The following is a 21,934-nucleotide window of genomic DNA, read 5'->3' on the forward strand; positions in this document are numbered from 1 at the left end:
CATCAACATTGGTGTTCCCCAGGGCAGCATACTTGGCCCTCTCCTCTTTCTCATCTACATTAATGACCTTCCAAATGCCTCCCAACACCTCAAACCAATTCTACTTGCTGACGACATAACCTTCATTTACTCCAGTCCTGATCCCCTTGCTCTAAATGCCACAGTAAATACTGAGCTAAATAAAGTCCATCTGTGGCTAACTGCCAACAAACTCACCCTTAACATTGACAAAACCTTTTATATTCTGTTTGGCAATAAATCCTCTAATCAAATAAATCTCAAAATAAACAATACCCAAATTTGTAACAAATTAGATGGCAAATTCCTTGGCATTCTCATTGACCACAAGCTTAATTTCCAGGGACACATTCTAAACATATCAAAAAAAGTTTCAAACTGTGGGCATTCTTTCTAAGATCAGATATTATGTACCACGCCCTGCCCTGGTGACTCTCTATTACTCCCTTATCTATCCATATCTCAACTATGGTATTTGTGCTTGGGGCTCTACTACCCAAAATCACTTACGTCCTCTAATTACTCAACACAAAGCTGCTATTAGGACAATATCCAATTCTGGCCCCAGACATCACTCGGTACCCCTACTTAAATCTCTGAATATGTTAGACATTAAGTCACTGCACATTCTCTCATGTGTATTATACATATATAAAACGCTAAACTATAATGCCAATCCTGATCTCAAAAGCTTCATAGAAGGTTGTATCAGAACCCATGAGCATCACACCAGAAATAAATACAGTTTTGATATTCCTAGAGTACGACTTAATCAAACTAGAAATGCTCTACAAATCAAGGGGCCCAGAATGTGGAATGACCTTCCCAACCATGTTAAAGACTGTACCTCTCTAAACCAGTTTAAGTTAAAAGCGAAGCTATACCTAATAAATTCCCTGTAACCTACCTTACCCTTCTATTGTCAACCAATGTCTGTTTTTTTCTTTAAAGAGCGCTGTTTGTCGACATAATTGTATTTGTGCTGCTTTTTCATCTATGTTTTCATTTCTTGTTTTCATTCTACTCATTATGCTCAATTAGTATTAAGCTTGTCATTTAAGTTTATCATGCCCGAAACGCTTTGCGTAATAGTGGCTTTAGGCATTGTATGTACTAGCTATACCTATAAGTTAAACAATCCTTGTAATTATTTATTGTATGTATGTACCTTACCTAAATAAAATTGTATTGTAAAATTGTATTGTTGTATTGTATTGTATTGTATTGTATTGTATTGTATACTGTTTAAGATCAGATATTATGTACCCTACTCTGCTCTCCTCTCACTCTATTATGCACTTATCTATCCCTATCATTCTTATGGTGTTTGTGCTTGGGGTTCAACCTCTGCAAACTACCTCAAGCCCATCATCATCCAGTAAAAATCTGCTATCAGGACAATAACTAACTCTACCTTCAGACAACACACAGCTCCCTTGTTCAAATCCTTAAACATGCTAAACAAATTCACTCCATACATTCTCCTGTGTAAATTACGTTTATAAAGCCCTTTTTCTAACTGCAAACCCTGTTCTGAAACTCTTCCTGGACAGATGTAATAGAACACATGGCCACGTCCCAACCAGACATAAATATCTCTTTGATATCCCCAGAGTCAAACTTAATCTATGTAAACACTCTATGTGTTTACAGTCTCCGTGGTGTAGTGGTAAGACACTCGCCTGGCGTTCCGCGAGCGCTATGTCATGGGTTCGTATCCTGGCCGGGGAGGATTTACTGGGCGCAATTCCTTAACTGTAGCCTCTGTTTAACGCAACAGTAAAATGTGTACTTGGATGAAAAAACGATTCTTCGCGGCCGGGGATCGTATTCTAGGGACCATAGGATTAAGGACTTGCCCGAAACGCTACGCGTACTAGTGGCTGTACAAGAATGTAACAACTCTTGTATATATCTCAAAAAAAAAAAAAAAAAAAAAAAAAAAAAAAAAAAAAAAAAAAAAAAAAAAAAAAAAAAAAAAAAAAAAAAAAATGTAAATAAAGGGACCTAGTCTATGGAACTCACTCCCTTATAATGATTTGAAAAGCTGTCCAACTTCTGCCATTTCAAAAATAAAACCAAAAAGTACCTGTAGTACTTTTTAAGTACGAGGGAGTAATGCGCAAAGCGTCCCTCACCTGTGACGTCACAGCGTCATCTGACGCCATATCAACACAGCGGCCATTTTGTCGTCAGTTCAGTCATGGCGAGGACTAACCCTTCATGCAAACTGCACCTACTATCAAGAAGAAGAAGATTTTGTGTTCCACCGATAGTATTATCGTAAGTAAACACTTATATTTTATATTTTATTATTAATTGATTCTATTTTTCTGTAATAAAGGTCCAAAGGGTTGTTAAGGAACAAGGGTGTAGCGATACCGACGCTCAGTGCGCTCAACTCACACCAAAGTATCACCTGTGTAGCTTCTGTAATTAGTGTTAATTAGTTATGCTATAAGATAATGAAGCGAGTATAAGATTAACTCGCTACAAGGGTACTGTGTTGGGAGGTGAGGGCTGTTACTGGTGTCTGTGGGGATGTGAGGACTTGTACCAACCACTATCACCATCAGTACCTTGTCTTGCATCCTGCTTAGTATTCCTATTGAGATATGAAGTATTATTGCATTCATATAATTATTCATTCACAGTCATTACTATTTTTATGGGCTATGTTCTGTTACCCTAATGCTTTTACCCCTGGGCATGTCCATTTACTCTCCAGCCCTTCACAAGCCACTGCTGCACCCCCTCCATGCCCATACTTACTGTGCTTATTCTTAAGGACTGCACTGCATTATGTGGTGCTCACTGCCTGGATACCTTGATACATGCATTATAGGGTTCTGGTAGTTGTTCTACTCACCAAGCCCTTCCAAGGCCAGGCTTGACATGTGAGAGCTTGGTCCAACAGGCTGTTGCTTGGACAGGCCCCTCAGGCCCACATATCCACCACAGCCTTGTTTGTCCGGCACTTCAAAATCAAATGTTTATTTACGTAAGGTACATACATATTTTTAGGTAAGGTACTCTTTATTTGGGTAAATTTATCTTCGTAGTATTTAGTTTTGGCTCGTCTAATTATCTTGGATAGCAATAACGAGTAATTCTTTGAGAATTCTTTGGAGACAATTCCTAACCTATACTTCTTCTCAAGGTCATCTTCACTTCTTGAAGATGTTCAGGTTTTCTCTTGAAGATGTCGACGGTTGTTCCAGCAATACTGTATTTCTTTTATTGCTGAAAACCTGTTTTCAGCCATAAAAAAATAATCCTGAATCCAGAAAAAAATCCCTTTTGTATCATCTGGAAATTTTCAAATATTGCTGATCAAACCTGAGTCTAAATTATTTGTATATATTATGAATTACAGAGGTCCCAGGACAGGGTTTTTAGGCACTCCACTTACATTTTCCCACTCTGACTTAACCCCCATTTATACAAACTCAGTCTTATCTTTTAGCTAATAATTTATTGTACACACCATACTCAGCCTGTGTAGGGTAGTTTATTGTGCATGTGTAGTATATATATTTGTGTAGTATATTTGGTATATTTAATGCCTCTAACCTCTCCTCATAGTTCTTGTCCTTCAGTTCTGGGAGCCACTTAGTAGCATGTCTTTGCACCTTTTCCAGTTTGTTTATGTGCTTCTTAAGATATGGGCACCATACAACCGCTGCATATTCCAACTTTGGTCTAACAAAAGTCGTGAACAATTTCTTGAGTATTTCGCCATCCATGCATTTAAAAGCTCTGAATATTATCCTTTACCTGCAATTGGTTGTTGCTGTATTTATAGAATATGATTTGTTCTACTTTACATTTGTTTGTTCCTTTTTTTCAAAATTTCTTTCTGCCTCTCTCCTCACTGCATGCCGTGTAGTTGTTTCTCTTTGTATTACTGGTATGTTTGGGGGTTTGGCCTCTTCGTATATTGATTCCATTTTTGTGTCTTTTGGTCTCTGGCCGTCTCGAAATTTCAGTTGAACAAATCCTGTTTCCTAGTTCTGCATCTTTGTTTTGGTATAAATGTTTTTGTTCCTTTATCATATATTTCACAAAATTGACATACTGTGCATTAATTCATCTCAATTACTTCCTTTCCTAACAGCAAGCCTTTCCAGTAAAATTCTTTGAATTCTTTTCTGACTTCTGGCCTAATGTTTGTTTTATCCTAGTGTGTATGATGCCTAGCGTGTGTCTGGTGCCTGTTGTGTTAAACCGAAGATAAATGCATAAGTATAGGTCAGTAATTTCTCCAGCTTTGAAAGGGGCTTTCATTATGCAGCAGTATTCCACTCTAGAGAGCACTAGCGTCTTGAAAACTATCATCATCGGTATAGCATCTCTAGTGTGAAAAGTTCTTGTTATCTATCCTGTCATTTTTCTTGCAGTTGTGACGGCTACTTTATTGTGTCTTTAAATGTAAGGCCTTCTGACATCAGTACACCCAAATCCTTTACGTTGCTTTTCCGTTCAATGTTATGATTTGACTGAGTTTTGTAAGTGGTTTCCGTTTTTATATTTTTTATTTTTTCCGTAGCGCATGAGCTGAAACTTATGTTCGTTAATCACCATGTTATTTTCTGTAGCCCATAGAAAGACCTGATTTACATCTGATTGGAGGTTTGCCGTGTCCTCTATGTTGCCTACTCTCGTGAAGATTCTAGTGTCATCTGCAAAGGATGATCAAGTACTATAGGTTGTGTCCTTGTCTATGTCCGATATGAGGATGAGAAAAAGTATTGGAGCAAGCACAGTACCTTGGGGACTGAGCTCTTTACGGTTGATGGTCCAGATTTTATTTTGTTGACTACTACACATTGGGTTCTATTAGTCAGGAAGTTGTATATCCATCTGCCTATTTTTCCGGTAATTCCTTTTGAACGCATTTTATGTGCAATAACACAATGGTCACATTTGTCAAAGGCTTTTTTGTAAATTACATCAGCGTTTTGTTTGTCTTCCATGGCATCTAGTGCCATGTCAGAGTGGTCCAGCAACTGTGATAGGCAAGAGCGCCCTGTTCTGAAACCATGTTGTCTGGGGTTATGGAGATGCTGTGATTCCATGTATTTTGTGATCTTACTTCTTAGCATTCTCTCAAAGATTTTTATGATGTGCGATGTTAGTGCTATCGGTCTGTAGTTTTTTGCCTCTGCCTTATTTCCTCCTTTATGGGGCGGTGCTATCTCTGCTGTTTTTAGTATGTCAGGGATAATGCCAGTATCTTGGCTTTGTCTCCAAAGAATGTGAAGGGCCTGCGATAACGTTTTTTACAGTTCTTGATGAATATAGAGTTCCAAGAGTCAGGGCCTGGTGCAGAGTGCATAGGCATACTGTCTATGGCTTCTTCAAAATCCAGTGGGGATAGGATCACATCTGATTTATGATTTGATGTTGGTATCATATCCATGAAAAATTCATTTGGGTTATCAATCAGATGGATGGAGAGCTACACTCGTGGTGTCCCATTTTCCCAGCACTCTTTGTCATATAATGCTTTGAAACTTTTGACGGTTTTGGCCTCCACCACCTTCTCACCTAACTTTTCCAACCGTTTACCATTCTGTTTGCAAAAGTGAATTGTTACGTTATTTGTTATCTTACATTTCTTCGGCATCTTTGTTTAGTTCGTTTAAATCTATAACCTCTTGTTCTTGAAATTCCAGGTCTCGGGAAATCTTCCCTATCAAGTTATCAATTCCTGTTACTGTTTTGTACGTAGTGATCATATCTCCTCTTTTCCTTCTGTCTTCTAGTTTTGGAATATTTAATGCCTCAATGTCTCCTCATAAATCCTGCCCTTCAGTTTTGGTATGAATGTTTGTGTGCCTTCATCGTATATTTTGCAAAATATGGAATACATCTCATTTACTTTACTTTAAGAATATGGTTCGATCAATTAAAAACCCTCTTGTTCAAATTGCAAAGAGACTGAAAGAGATGCAGCATGCTCAATGGATTATATATTAGTGATTATTATTAGGATTATATATTAGTGAATCATATTAGTGATTCAATTATTATGGTCATAAAACAATAAACAAATAGTTTTGGTGTTATTACACTCTATTCACAGGTTATATATAAGTATCTGCATGTTTTGTTCACCATTACACACCACTAAGTTGGTTTGATTTTTGTTGAGATTGTTATTTATGATAAGATTCCTTACGTTATCTGAGAATGAAGCTATGTCGGTATTGGGAAATCTATAGATGGCACTTATAGTCAAGGAGGATTTAAGGGATTTACTGGAGAACTTGGCAAAGGTATATTCACAATAGTCGTCTCTATTACTAATGACTTGCAGATGAAGGTATCTTTGTAAGATATTGCTATGTGTTGGGGGTTTCACCTCTCTATTATTCTCTACCCTTACTCTGGGGTAAGCAATAGTTATGCTCAAGGTAACTCACCGTAGCCCTGCGGGTCTTCCCTCGATCCTCACGGCGCCACTGCACGCCAGGAGAGTCTCCCAGTCAATCTTAACGGCCTTGTATTAAGAAAGAGTGAGAACACGACTCGATCACATCGACCGTCGTGTGCCCTCCCCAACAATAGGGCTCTACGGTTAATCACAAAGTCGCCAATTGGTGTTTAAGGTGGCCAATAACACCATCAGTGGACTGGTGTATTCAGCGGTAGCCTTGGCAAGGACACACTCAAAAGATCAGGAATCAGGCAGGTACTTATGGTTATCACTCTATGTTTACCAGTATAATATAGCCACAAGATCAATGGAGGGAATGATAAAAACAATAAGATAGTTTTGTATTTTACTTAAAATGTATGAAAGATGTCACAAAGCCAAACAACAACAAATAAATCGGCAAATCCTGACGCGGCCGGAAGTTCCCACGAATAGTCCGCGATCATTAGGTGGCAACACCTCCCCCTCCTCATCAAGTGTCAAGAACAGCTGATCGCAATGGACTCTCTGCGCTAAATTTGCTTGTTTGCTAGATTCACGCGCGCGGTTTCTTTAAATTCTCCAATACTACTAGAAACTCGCACACTCGATATTGGCACAAATAAACCGAATTACTTAGATACACTGTACTCAGGCTCAAACAGTCTCTTCTACAATCAATTCTACAATGATTCACTGTAATGGTCTTACACTGTTATTTATCCAACAATATATTATGAAATATTAACACTGGAGTTTTCAGTACTTTCTCTCGTTGGCGATAACGCAATAATTCACTGTACTCACAGATGATTATTCACTGAATGAACATAGACATATATATGGTATATAAATCAATCATCAATACATGGAAAATAAATAGTTTCTGGGCACATAGCCTAACCTCCAAATACTGGCATAATATTATATATATTTACCACTATATGTTCATATCAAAATCTATAGAAAGATATACACCACACAGTAAATTTATCACTGGTTCCTGGTGTCTGTACACACCAATAATCAACATGAATATTACAAGCACTCTTGATAGTACTGTCTAGCACCCTGGTGCTTTACCATGACATAAGTGAGACTTGCTCACGACATATAAAATCTTCAGGCTAGATAATATAGCCGAATTATATATCTAACTAAAGGGGAATGGGGAGGGAACTAGAACCACCTACTTCACCCTATCCTCCGATGAGAGTCGAGATGTAGCTCCTGGTCCTCGTGTAGGGAACGCCCCCACACTACACGTCGTCGTGTCCTACCAGAGCCTCTCGTCGTCCCACCGTTTAGCGCGTCGTCTCCGTGCTTCCTCACTGCAGGTCCGTCCTCCTCCTTGACTTCTTGAAGGTTGGAGTCGGTCTCCTGGCCGTCGTCTTCTCCCAGCAACGGCTGTCGCCTACGTCTCAGCTACAGTCGTTCGGTTTCCCCAAATAGTCCTCTCTTCCTCAGCTACCCAGTGGCTCTGTCTGCCACTACGCTGTCACGAACTGGTGAATTGCCACAGACGTCACGTACGTCACTGCACGGCTTCACTGCTACTGGCACAGTACCTGACTGGAGCACTTGTTGCTCAAATAACCGTCAATTCCCTCTTCTGGTTCAACACATGAACTAGGGAAGACTTCTCAGAGCACTGGCGGACTTCAGATGACGCGTAAATCCACGGGAGCGAGGTACAACTGTCCTACTGACAAGACCATCCGTCGCACGTCCGACCTCTATGACGTGTCGTGTCTGACTGCTGGCGCCAGCCCGGCGCGCTGGCCGGACCCCCTTCCTTCGTGACGTCACTTTCGCTACGGGAAGTTTTCATTGGCTCCCGGTGCCACATTGCTGTCGGTGACCAATCCGGTGCCACTGACGTCACACGGTTTTGGCGGGAGATCAGAGAGGTAAGCACCATCTTGGCTCCCTAAAGGGCCTATACCACAGGCCAAAATATCACTATTTCACAAATTTCTCGGCTCTCCGAGAACACTTCACTCTCTCCCATATATCAAATTGTAGCCTGCAACGTAGAGAACGCTTGGGAAAAGTAGACATGACTCTTATTGCAGGCGTGGGAGAATTATAAGGGGGGGAACTCCGTCACATACCCCTCCCCTCAAAATAAGAGTCATGTCTTGTTAGTGTATGCGGGATAGGGCGTCCGCTACTACGTCGTCCTTCCCCTTGATGTGCTTGACCTTGATCCTTGTCAGACTCTCAGTGTCGGTGAGACTGGTGCCGTCCGCCCTGGACCACTTACTTTCCTCCTCCGGGAGTTCTCGGTCCCTCGGTACACTCAGACCCGTCGTCCGCTGGGTTTCTCGGGACATCGTTCCGTCCTGCTTGTCGGCTCTTCCTTTCACAGTGAAGAAAGGTTTCAGGCGGCCCGCGGGACACACCTGTTTCTTTCGGGGTCCATCCGGCTTCCCAATCTCGTATGACACTGGACCCAACCGTCGCAGCACACGGTACGGTCTCTTGAACCTCGACTTGGTCACTCTACCTTTACCTGGCAGCACAACCATTACTTGTGATCCGGCCTGAAAATTCCTCTGCGCAGCTCTCCTGTCGTACCACTCCGACATCTTACGCTGCGCCTCCTTCAGGTGCTTCCCAGCCAGTTCCTTCGCTAGAGTGAGACGTTCTTTAAACTTCTGGACATATTCGTTCACCGTTCCCACGGTCGCTGCCGGTGTCCATTGTCCCTCAGCATGGACAGGGGACTTCTCACCTCGTGTCCATACACTAGCTGGAATGGTGAGAATCCTAGTGATTCTACCACCGCGTTGCGTATGGCAAATAACGCGGGGTATATAGCCTCATCCCACTCAGCCCCCTGTTCTGCGCAGAACACTCTCAGCACAGTCTTCAATGTGGAGTGGAATCTTTCGATCGCCCCCTGCGACTGCGGTCGGTAGGGCGACGATCGAATCTGAGTCACTCCCCATCCTGCCATCGTCTGTCGGAACCACTTCGACTGAAAAATGCTTGCGCAGTCTGTCTGGATCTCTTTGGGCATCCCTACCCACGAGAAAAATCGCTGCAGTTGGCTGGCTACTCCTTGCGATGTTAAACGTCGCATCGGGACGGCTTCCGGAAACCTGGTGGATGTGCACATTATTGTCATTAGGTAGGTGTTCCCTTTCTTCGTCCTTGGCAAAGGACCCACTCCATCAACTAGCAGACGCTCGAAAGCAGGCCCAAACGCTGGAACAGGGATCAATGGGGCCTTCGGTATCGCGGACTGGCTCTTCCCTGCCCTCTGGCATGGTAAGCACGTCTTACAATAGCGCCTCACCTCGGCGTCCATACCTGGCCAGTAAAAGTAATCCCTGATCCTTCGCAGCGTCTTCGTCACTCCCAGGTGACCTGCAGAGTCCACGGAGTGCGCTAGGTCCAACACGGCCGCTCGCACTGGGCCGGCAACACTACCTGGTGCCTCGTGCTTAGACTCTTCCCCGGCCTCCACCCTCACAGGTCTCCACTGCCTCATCAGCATGCCGTCTTGAAGGTAAAATGAGTAGCCTTCTCAGGACCAACACGTCCTCCTTGGGCCTCACTAATCAAATCGGGGAACTCCTCCTGCTGCAACTGTTCAAGACGAGCGCGGTCTACCCCTAGAGAACTGGTGAGGGTCACCTGCAACTCACCACTTGGGCTGTCTCCGCCCTCCGCTCGTTCTCCGGGTTCTACGAAGAGGCGATCTATTCCCGGCTGTCAGTTGTCTCCTCAGCCCCATCAGATCCACAACCTCCTTGTTCTTCGCGTCGTCTTGGTATCACAGCACAAACTGGGAACGCCACCGGTGCGATTCCCTTCTCGCCCCCACAGGCGTTCCACTCTCCGCCTGTCTCCTTGTATTGTTCTAGGCATTCTTCGCCTTTCACAAGATTCGGAAGGACATATCCTCCACACGCGTCATTCCCCAAGATGACCTGCGCCTCCATCTTGGGCATTGATGTACAGACTCCCACCACTAGGGTCTGGCAGCCATAGTCGGAATTTAAAGTCCCTGGTGTAGGGGCATCCTCACTGGGCCTCCCACAGTGGTCACACTTGCCACCCCCACACTGGTACTTTCGTAACCTCGGGGAACAGGGTTTCACTTACCAGGGTAAAGTCAGCCCCGTGTCTCTTAAGATCTTCACGGGGATGGGGTCTGCGTCCCCCATCCTTACGGTTCCTTGACACACGAATGGGTGAACTTTCTTCTCCCCACTCAGCACGGGTTCATCCCGCACTCTCTCGGCCCTCTGGTCCTCGAACATCACTAAAGCAATGTGTCCCCGCTGCTTAGGGCGTCTGCATTCCCGTGCGACGTGTCCGGGTATTCCGCAATTGTAGCAGCGGCCCCTCGGCGGAGACCATCCGCCACCGCTCGCCTTAGCACTGCCTCCTGAGGCCGTCGCACCCTGCGTCTTTCCCGCACCGCTTGTTGACTCCTTGGTCGCAACACAGCTCCCGAGCTCTCCGCTTGGTTCTTCTTGATTGGTTCTACAGTACCTTTTGATCCTCGGGTGTTCCAACTTGAGAGGTGGGATTTGGGAGAACTCGCTCCTGTCCTCCATCCATCCGTCCTTCTATAACTCCGATCGTTTCCGACGTATGCGGGTGGTCGGTTCTGTCCCTCTCGGCGTGGGCGTAGGGCTTCTTCTAACATGTCGGCCCGGTCGGCTGCGGCCCTCAGGTTCTTTATGTCCGCCTCCTTTATCCTCATCCTGATCTCAGGAGAGAGCACGGACATAAACTTTTCCATGACCATTAGTTCCTTGATTTCTTCGGCCGACCCCGCTTCTTCAGAGTCCAGCCACTTAAGGAGCTTTCTTTCCATGTCCCTCGCCGTCTCCGCATACGATTTCCTGGCAACCGGGTACATTCTCTAAACCTCTTCCGGTAACACTCTGGCGTGAGCTTAAAGGAACGGAGCACAGCTCGTTTTACCGCATCGTAGTTAGTGCATTCTTGGAAGTCGAGCATAGTGAAGGCTTCACGAGCTTCACCTGTGAGCCTCCCTTGGACCAACTCCGCCCACTCCGCCCTCGGCCACCTCTTCATAGCAGCAACTCTCTCAAAGTGATCGAAGAAACTTTCGGCTTCACTAGGCACAAAGACCGGCAGGTCTCGTTCCCTCACTCGTCGGTCTTCCTGTGGCGGGGCAGGGGCACCTAGTCCCAGTTCAGCTCGCTTCAGCTCTACCTCCTTTGGCTTCTATTTCCATTTGTCTCAGCCTAACTTCTTGCTTCGTGTTCTTCCCTGCGTAGCTGTGCTTCTCGCTCTTGCTCTTCCCGCGTAGCTCTCACGCCTCAGCTGCGCTTCTCTGCTCTCGCTTTTCTCTGCGCTGCTGTGCTTCTTGCTCTTCTTTACGCTGTGTGCTTCTCGCTCTTCCTTGCGCTGCTGCGCTTCTGCTTCTCGTTTTTCCTTGCGCTGCTGTGCTTCTCTCTCCTCAGCTGCGCTTCTGCTTCTCGCTCTTCCTTGCGCTGCTGTGCTTCTCGCTCTTCTTGCGCTGCTGTGCTTCTCGCTCTTCTTGCGCTGCTGTGCTTCCAGCTGCAGCTTCATTATTTCCAGCTTGCTGTGCCTGCTGCCGCTGGATCCCCTGCTGCTTCCACCAATACTCAGGCGTTCACCCTCACTGGCAGGTGTTTGGGGCCGTTCCTCCCCCAAAGCTTCGTCTCGAGCCTTGAGCTGAGCCATTATCTCTAGTCTTCTTTCACCAACTCGGGCAGATTTCAGCTTTATTCCAAAATGATCCGCTATAGCCTGTAACTGTGCCTTGGTGCACTCTTCCAGCACCTGTTCGTCTCTAGAGTCAATAAACCTCGCTACTTTATCATCCTCCATCTTGTGCTACGAGTGATAACCTTCACCTGATCTCTAACACCACTGCCAAGTACCACTGCAACCTTTACTTCGATCGGTATCCTGGCAAGGTCGCCAATGTTGGGGTTTCACCTCTCTATTATTCTCTACCCTTACTCTGGGGTAGCAATAGTTATGCTCAAGGTAACTCACCGTAGCCCTGCGGGTCTTCCCTCGATCCTCACGGCGCCACTGCACGCCAGGAGAGTCTCCCAGTCAATCTTAACGGCCTCTTATTAAGAAAGAGTGAGAACACGACTCGATCACATCGACCGTCGTGTGCCCTCCCCAACAATAGGGCTCTACGGTTAATCACAAGTCGCCAATTGGTGTTTAAGGTGGCCAATAACACCATCAGTGGACTGGTGTATTCAGTGGTAGCCTTGGCAAGGTCACACTCAAAGATCAGGAATCAGGCAGGTACTTAGTTATCACTCTATGTTTACCAGTATAATATAGCCACAAGATCAATGGAGGGATGATAAAAACAAAAGATAGTTTTGTATTTTACTTAAAATGTATGAAAGATGTCACAAAGCCAAACAACAACAAATAAATCGCAAATCCTGACGCGGCCGGAAGTTCCCACGAATAGTCCGCGATCATTAGGTGGCAACACCTCCCCCTCCTCATCAAGTGTCAAGAACAGCTGATCGCAATGGACTCTCTGCGCGAAATTTGCTTGTTTGCTAGATTCACGCGCGCGGTTTCTTTAAATTCTCCAATATTACTAGAAACTCGCACACTCGATATTGGCACAAATAAACCGAATTACTTAGTTACACTGTACTCAGGCTCAAACAGTCTTTCTACAATCAATTCTACAATGATTCACTGTAATGGTCTTACACTGTTATTTATCCAACAATATATTATGAAATATTAACACTGGAGTTTTCAGTACTTTCTCTCGTGGCGATAACGCAATAATTCACTGTACTCACAATGATTATTCACTGAATGAACATAGACATATATATGGTATATAAATCAATCATCAATACATGGAAAATAAATAGTTTCTGGGCACATAGCCTAACCTCCAAATACTGGCATAATATTATATATAATTTACCACTATATGTTCATATCAAAATCTATAGAAAGATATACACACACAGTAAATTTATCACTGGTTCCTGGTGCCTGTACACACCAATAATCAACATGAATATTACAAGTACTCTTGATAGTACTGTCTAGCACCTGGTGCTTTACCATGACATATGAGACTTGCTCACGACATATAAAATCTTCAGGCTAGATAATATAGCCGAATATATAGCTAACTAAAGGGGAATGGGGAGGGAACTAGAACCACCTACTTCACCCTATCCTCCGATGAGAGTCGAGATGTAGCTCCTGGTCCTCGTGTCGGGAACGCCCCCACACTACACGTCGTCGTGTCCTACCAGAGCCTCTCGTCGTCCCACCGTTTAGCGCGTCGTCTCCGTGCCTCCTCACTGCAGGTCCGTCCTCCTCCTTGACTTCTTGAAGGTTGGAGTCGGTCTCCTGGCCGTCGTCTTCTCCCAGCAACGGCTGTCGCCTACGTCTCAGCTACAGTCGTTCGGTTTCCCCAAATAGTCCTCTCTTCCTCAGCTACCCAGTGGCTCTGTCTGCCACTACGCTGTCACGAACTGGTGAATTGCCACAGACGTCACATACGTCACTGCACGGCTTCACTGCTACTGGCACAGTACCTGACTGGAGCACTTGTTGCTCAAATAACCGTCAATTCCCTCTTCTGGTTCAACACATGAACTAGGGAAGACTTCTCAGAGTACTGGCGGACTTCAGATGACGCGTAAATCCACGGGAGCGAGGTACAACTGTCCTACTGACAACCATCCGTCGCACGTCCGACCTCTATGACGTGTCGTGTCTGACTGCTGGCGCCAGCCCGGCGCGCTGGCCGGACCCCCTTCCTTCGTGACGTCACTTTCGCTACGGGAAGTTTTCATTGGCTCCCGGTGCCACATTGCTGTCGGTGACCAATCCGGTGCCACTGACGTCACACGGTTTTGGCGGGAGATCAGAGAGGTAAGCGCCATCTTGGCTCCCTAAAGGGCCTATACCACAGGCCAAAATATCACTATTTCACAAATTTCTCGGCTCTCCGAGAACACTTCACTCTCTCCCATATATCAAATTGTAGCCTGCAACGTAGAGAACGCTTGGGAAAAGTAGACATGACTCTTACTGCAGGCGTGGGAGAATTATAAGGGGGGGAACTCCGTCACATATGCCACCTCCTTTTTTATTAGGCGTGCAGTTGTGAATGGCTTTATTATCAGCCAAGTTGTAGCATATATATGTATATGGCATATATATATATATATATATATATATATATATATATATATATATATATATATATATATATATATGTATATATATGTCGTACCTAGTAGCCAGAACTCACTTTTTGGCCTACTATTCAAGGCCCGATTTGCTTAATAAGCCAAGTTTTCATGAATTAATTGTTTTTCGACTACCTAACCTACCTAACCTAACCTAACCTAACTTTTTCGGCTACCTAACCAAACCTAACCTATAAAGATAGGTTAGGTTAGGTTAGGTAGGGTTGGTTAGGTTCGGTCATATATCTACGTTAATTTTAACTCCAATAAAAAAAATTGACCTCATACATAATGAAATGGGTATCTTTATCATTTCATAAGAAAAAAATTAGAAAAAATATATTAATTCAGGAAAACTTGGCTTATTAGGCAAATCGGGCCTTGAATAGTAGGCCAAAAAGTGAGTTCTGGCTACTAGGTACGACATATATATATATATATATATATATATATATATATATATATATATATATATAAATATATATATATATATATATATATATATATAATATATATATATATATTATATATATATATAATATATATATATATATAATATATATATATATAATTATATATATATAATATTATATATATATATAATATATATATATATATATATATAATATATATATATATATATATATATATATATATATATATATATATTTATTTATTTTCAAAATTCGTCAGTGTACTACATTTTTGTTGTTGCTTTTAGGTGATGCTTTTAACCAGTGTACGTGGGTCTGATTGTGCAACCACGGTTCGAAGAATAGTGAAGATATGAACAAACGGCCTGTGGTCACTATACAGTCTGGAAGGGCAAAAGAAGAAATTGGCATTTCTACAAAAACAAGAACTATATAATGTTATTTTAAGTAAGTAATCAAAAAATTAAATAATTTTTTTAAAGTTTAAAATTCACTTAAAAATTTAAATTTTAAGTTAAAAAATTTTAGCCAAAAAACTTAATATTTTTCATATTTGGAACCATTCCATAATATTTTCCCAAGCATAAATGATTATATTTCTATCACTTGCTCTTAAGATTGTTTCATTTAATAGAGGTTGGGCATAATTGTTCTCTGCTGCTAATAGAACTGACTGACTTAGCTATAGGAAAATGTAAACTTAATTGGTTTATCCATTACAGTATTTTGCAGTTTATTTCATGATCCTGTGTTAATACTTGCATAAATAGTAGATTACAAAATGCATTTTTATATCATTAGTATTGAATAATAATAATGCAAATAATTGACTTATAAATGATGTACAATTAATTGGTAGGTGATATTATATTATTAATATTTTTTCATTCTTGCAAAGCCTTAACAAAGCCATTAACATGTTAATATAAACTTGATCACCTTCCACTTATTTTCTCATGTGCTACCTACATGTACAAAACCTTATTCCTAAATGCATATTTTGTTCTGAAACTTGTCCTTTATATGTTGTGTATCATCATCTCTGGAGAGTTTTATCTGATTGATGTATAAATTACTTTTAATTTTACAGAATATTATTGTTATACTGAATTTATTATTATATAAATAACTTAATTTTACAGAATCATCTATCAACGCACATCCACAAGTTGAGGAGGAGGATGTGACCTTCCAGATTTCTGAAGTACTGAAACATGCACCAAACAGGCCTGGTGGATCTAGGTACAAGGTAAAATAATTTAAATTTTTTTTTTTTTTTTACTAATTGTCCGATATATATATATATATATATATAATATATATTATATATATATATATATATGTCGTACCTAGTAGCCAGAACGCACTTTTTGGCCTACTATGCAAGGCCCGATTTGCCTAATAAGCCAAGTTTTTCTGAATTAATATATTTTCTCTAATTTTTTTCTTATGAAATGATAAAGCTACCCATTTCATTATGTATGAGGTCAATTTTTTTTATTGGAGTTAAAATTAACGTAGATATATGACCGAACCTAACCAACCCCCTACCTAACCTAACCTAACCTATCTCTATAGGTTAGGTTAGGTTTGGTAGCCGAAAAAGTTAGGTTAGGTTAGGTTAGGTAGGTTAGGTAGTCGAAAAACAATTAATTCATGAAAACTTGGCTTATTAGGCAAATCGGGCCTTGCATAGTAGGCAGAGAAGTGCGTTCTGGCTACTAGGTACGACATATATTATATATATATATATATATATATATATATATATATATATATATAATGTGTCGTACCTAGTAGCCAGAACGCACATCTCAGCCTACTATGCAAGGCCCGATTTGCCTAATAAGCCAAGTTTTCATGAATTAATGTTTTTTCGACTACCTAACCTAACCTATAGAGATAGGTTAGGTTCGGTCATATATCTATATTAATTTTAACTCCAATAAAAAAAAAATTGACCTCATACATAATTAAATGGATAGCTTTATCATTTCATAAGAAAAAAAATAGAGAAAATATATTAATTCATGAAAACTTGGCTTATTAGGCAAATCGGGCCTTGCATAGTAGGCTGAAAAGTGCGTTCTGGCTACTAGGTACGACATATATATATATATATATATATATATATATATATATATATATATATATATATGTCGTACCTAGTAGCCAGAACGCACTTCTCAGCCTACTATGCAAGGCCCGATTTGCCTAATAAGCCAAGTTTTCATGAAATAATTGGTTTTCGACTACCTAACCTACCTAACCTAATCTAACCTAACCTTTTCGGCTACCTAACCTAACCTAACCTATAAAGAAAGGTTAGGTTAGGTTAGGTAGGGTTGGTTAGGTTCGGTCATATATCTACGTTAATTTTAACTCTAATAAAAAAACTTGACCTCATACATTATGAAATAAGTAGCTTTATCATTTCATAAGAAAAAAATTTGAGAAAATATATTCATTCAGGAAAACTTGGCTTATTAGGCAAATCGGGCATTGCATAGTAGGCTGAGAAGTGCATTCTGGCTACTAGGTACGACATATATATATATATATATATATATATATATATATTATATATATATATATTATATATATGTATATATATATATATAATATATATATTATATATATATATATATATATATTATATATATATATATATATGTCGTACCTAATAGCCAGAACTCACTTCTCAGCCTACTATGCAAGGCCCGATTTGCCTAATAAGCCAAGTTTTTCTGAATTAATATATTTTCTCTATTTTTTTTCTTATGAAGTGATAAAGCTACCCATTTCATTATGTATGAGGTCAATTTTTTTTTTATTGTAGTTAAAATTAACGTAGATATATGACCGAACCTAACCAACCCTACCTAACCTAACCTAACCTATCTTTATAGGTTAGGTTAGGTTAGGTAGCCGAAAACGTTAGGTTAGGTTAGGTTAGGTAGGTTAGGTAGTCGAAAAAACATTAATTCATGAAAACTATGCTTATTAGGCAAATCGGGCCTTGCATAGTAGGCTGAGAAGTGAGTTCTGGCTACTAGGTACGACATATATATATATATATATATATATATATATATATATATATATATATATATATATATATATATATATCTATATATATATATATATATATATATATATATATATATTATATATAGATATATATATATAGATATATATATATATATATATATATATATATATATATATATATATATATATATATATATATATAGATATATATATATATATATATATATAGATATATATATAGATATATAGATATAGATATTTATAGATATAGATATATATAGATATAGATATATATATAGATATAGATATATATATAGATATAATATATATAGATATAGATATATATATATATATATATATATATATATATATATATATATATATATATATATATATATATATATAGTGTGTGTGTAATTACCTAAGTGTAGTTACAGGATGAGACCATCTTCCCAGCACTCTTTGTCATATAACGCTTTGAAACTACTGACAGTCTTGGCCTCCACCACCTTCTCACCTAACTTGTTCCAACCGGCTACCACTATTTGCGAAAGTGAATTTTCTTATATTTCTTTAGCATCTGTGTTAAGCTAGTTTCAATCTATGACCTCCTGTTCTTGAAGTTCCAGGTCTCAGGAAATCTTCCCTGTCGATTTTATCAATTCCTGTTACTATTTTGTATGTAGTGATCATATCACCTCTTTCTTCTGTCTTTTAGTTTTGGCATATTTAATGCCTCTAACCTCTCCTCGTAGCTCTTGCCCTTCAGTTCTGGGAGCCACTTAGTAGCATGTCTTTGCACCTTTTCCAGTTTGTTGATGTGCTTCTTAAGATATGGGCCAACTTCTGTTGTTGGGCACCATACAACAGCTGCATATTCTAGCTTTGGCGTAACAAAAGTCATGAACAATTCCTTTAGTATATCACCATCCATGTATTTAAACGCAATTCTAAAGTTAGAAAGCGTAGCATAGGCTTCTCGCACAATATTCTTTATGTGGTCCTCAGGTGATAGTTTTCTATCTAGAACCACCCCTAGATCTCTTTCTTTCAGAATTCTTTAAAGATTTCTCACATAATGTATAGGTTGTGTGGGGTCTATGTTCTCCTGTTCCACATTCCATAACATGGCATTTATTAACATTAAATTCCATTTGCCAAGTGGTGCTCCATATACTTATTTTATCCAGGTTTTCTTGAAGGGCATGACAATCATCTAAATTTCTTATCCTTCCTATTATCTTAGCATCATCAGCAAACATGTCCATGTAATTCTGTATACCAACTGGTAGATCATTTATGTAGACAATAAACATCACTGGTGCAAGAACTGAACCCTGTGGTACTCCACTTGTGACATTTCTCCAGTCCGATACATTGCCTCTGATTACTGCCCTCATTTTTCTATCGGTCAGAAAATTTTTCATCCATATTAGAAGCTTACCTGTCACCCCTCCAATATTTTCCAGTTTCCAGAACAACCTCTCTATGTGGAACTGTCGAATGCCTTTTTTAGGTCCAGATAGATGCAGTCAACCCAACCATCTCTTTCCTGTAATATATCTGTTGCTCGATCATAGAAACTGAGTAAATTCGATACACAGGATCTTCCAAATCGAAAACCATACTGTCTGTCTGAAATTATATCATTTCTCTCCAGGTGTTCTACCCATTTAGTTTTAATTATTTTTTCCAATATTCCAATTCCAATTTTTTCCAATAATGTGTGTGTGTGTATGTATATTTGTGTTGTTGAATATGACCAAAAGTCATAGTCTTTCTGCCCCTCTCCTTACTGCTATTGTTGTTTCTCGCATCTTTGTATTGCTTGTATGTTTGGGCAATTTTTCCCTTTTTCCTAGTTCTGCATCTCTGCTTTAGTATAAATTTTGTTGTGCCATTATCATATATTTCACAAAACTTGATATACATCTCATTTACTTCATGTCCTAACAGCAAGTGTTTGCCAAATTCCTTAAGGAAATATCTGAGTTCCCCATAATGACCTCTCCACAAGTCAGGTTTTTCAACTGCTTCAAGCTCATTTTCTTCCAGATTATAATGCATTGCATACTTTATTCCCAAAAAGACATGGTCACTTTTACCCAAGTGACCATGTCACTTGGGTAAAAGGAGGGAGGTACTGAAAGGAGGAAAAGGGAGGTACCAAAGGAGGGAGGTACTGAATGATAAATATATCTTTCTCTTTCCTGGTAAATATAATATCCAGCATGGAGGGAACATCCCCTTCCCTCATCCTCGTAGCTTGTTTAACATGTAGAAACATGAATGTTTACAGGGTGAGGTTTACGAAATTATATATATATATATATATATATATTAATATATATATATATAATATATATATATATTATATATATATAATATATTATATATATATATATATATATAAAGTTTGTGTGTGTGTAATTTATATAAATAAATAATTAAATATTAATTTTGTTAATATCTTTTCAGGGAAAACTTGCAAGTACAATTCGTATACAAGAGGGGCAACAAGAGCCAGAGGATGTCTACTAAGAAAATATATAAGTCTTTATCCTCACACTCTTGATATATGGTCTTCTCTGGTCTCTTTATTTTCTCTCCTCACACATGTCCCTTTTTTTTATTTCTTTTATGTTTCTCTCCTGTTTTTCTTGTCTTTTAATCTCTCCTTTCCTCCTCTCTTCTAACACCTCTCGTTTCCTGTCTCTTCTAGCTTCTCTCTTCCTTTACTTTTTATATTTGTGGTATTCATTTATGTCATTTTTATCTTGTATATTTTTCTTGTATCTTTTTCTTATCTTGTGTTTCTCTTCCCCTTCTCTTCAATGATTTCTCATTTCTCTCCTCTCTCTGTTGTTTCTGTTCTGTCTTCTCTCTCCTTGCCTTAATTTTGTTCTGTCTGTCTGTCTCTCTCTTTCTCTGTCTGTCTGTCTCTCTCTTTCTCTGTCTGTCTCTCTCTCTCTCTCTCTCTCTCTCTCTCTCTCTCTCTTTCTTTCTCTCTTTCTCTCGCTCTCTCTCTGGCTCTCTTGCTCTCTCTCTCTCTCTCTCTCTCTCTCTCCTCTTCCTCTCTCTCTCTCTCTCTCTCTCTCCTCTCTCTCTCTCTCTGGCTCTCTCTCTCTCTGGCTCTCTCTCTCTCTCTGGCTCTCTCTCTCTCTCTGGCTCTGGCTCTCTCTCTCTCTGGCTCTGGCTCTCTCTCTCTCTGGCTCTGGCTCTTTCTTTCTCTCTGGCTCTCTCTCTCTGGCTCTGGCTCTCTCTCTCTCTCTCTCTCTCTTTCTCTCTTTCTCTGGCTCTCTCGCTCTCGCTCTCTCTGGCTCTCGCTCTCTCTCTCTCTCTGGCTCTCTCTCTCTCTCTCTGGCTCTCTCTCTCTCTGGCTCTCTCTCTCTCTGGCTCTCTCTCTCTCTGGCTCTCTCTCTCTCTCTGGCTCTGACTCTCTCTCTAGCTCTGACTCTCTCTCTCTCTGGCTCTGGCTCACGCTCTCTCTCTGGCTCTGGCTCTCTCTCTCTCTGGCTCTCTCTCTCTCTCTCTGGCTCTCTCTTTCTCTCTGGCTCTGGCTCTCTCTTTCTCTCTGGCTCTGGCTCTCTCTCTCTGGCTCTGGCTCTCTCTCTCTCTGGCTCTGGCTCTCTCTCTCTCTGGCTCACGCTCTCTCTCTGGCTCTCTCTTTCTCTGGCTCTGTGGCGCTCTCTCTCTGGCTCTCGCTCTCTCTCTCTGGCTCTCGCTCTCTCTCTCTGGCTCTCATATTTCATTTGATTTAAAAATGTCTGAGATTTTTACTTAATCTA

The 21,934-nt window shown here is 40.6% G+C and overlaps 1 long non-coding RNA gene across 3 annotated transcripts in view; it reads left to right on the forward strand.

Moving 5' to 3' along the window:
* LOC138372245 (uncharacterized) overlaps positions 1–21,050 on the forward strand; it is a 279,208-nt gene extending 258,158 nt beyond the window's left edge. The window contains exons 1-4 of one of the 3 annotated variants that reach the window (XR_011230768.1): positions 2,208–2,301; positions 2,807–3,042; positions 16,238–16,344; positions 20,625–21,050. This is a non-coding gene — a long non-coding RNA (uncharacterized lncRNA). Of the gene's footprint in view, positions 1–2,201; positions 2,302–2,806; positions 3,043–16,237; positions 16,345–20,624 lie in introns of those variants that run through there. The other 2 variants (XR_011230769.1, XR_011230767.1) reach the window with 2 other exon arrangements.
* The last annotated feature ends 884 nt before the right edge of the window (positions 21,051–21,934 follow it).

The sequence above is a fragment of the Procambarus clarkii genome, chromosome 38 (assembly GCF_040958095.1).
Source record: "Procambarus clarkii isolate CNS0578487 chromosome 38, FALCON_Pclarkii_2.0, whole genome shotgun sequence".
In the NCBI taxonomy this organism is placed as follows: Eukaryota; Metazoa; Arthropoda; class Malacostraca; order Decapoda; family Cambaridae; genus Procambarus; species Procambarus clarkii.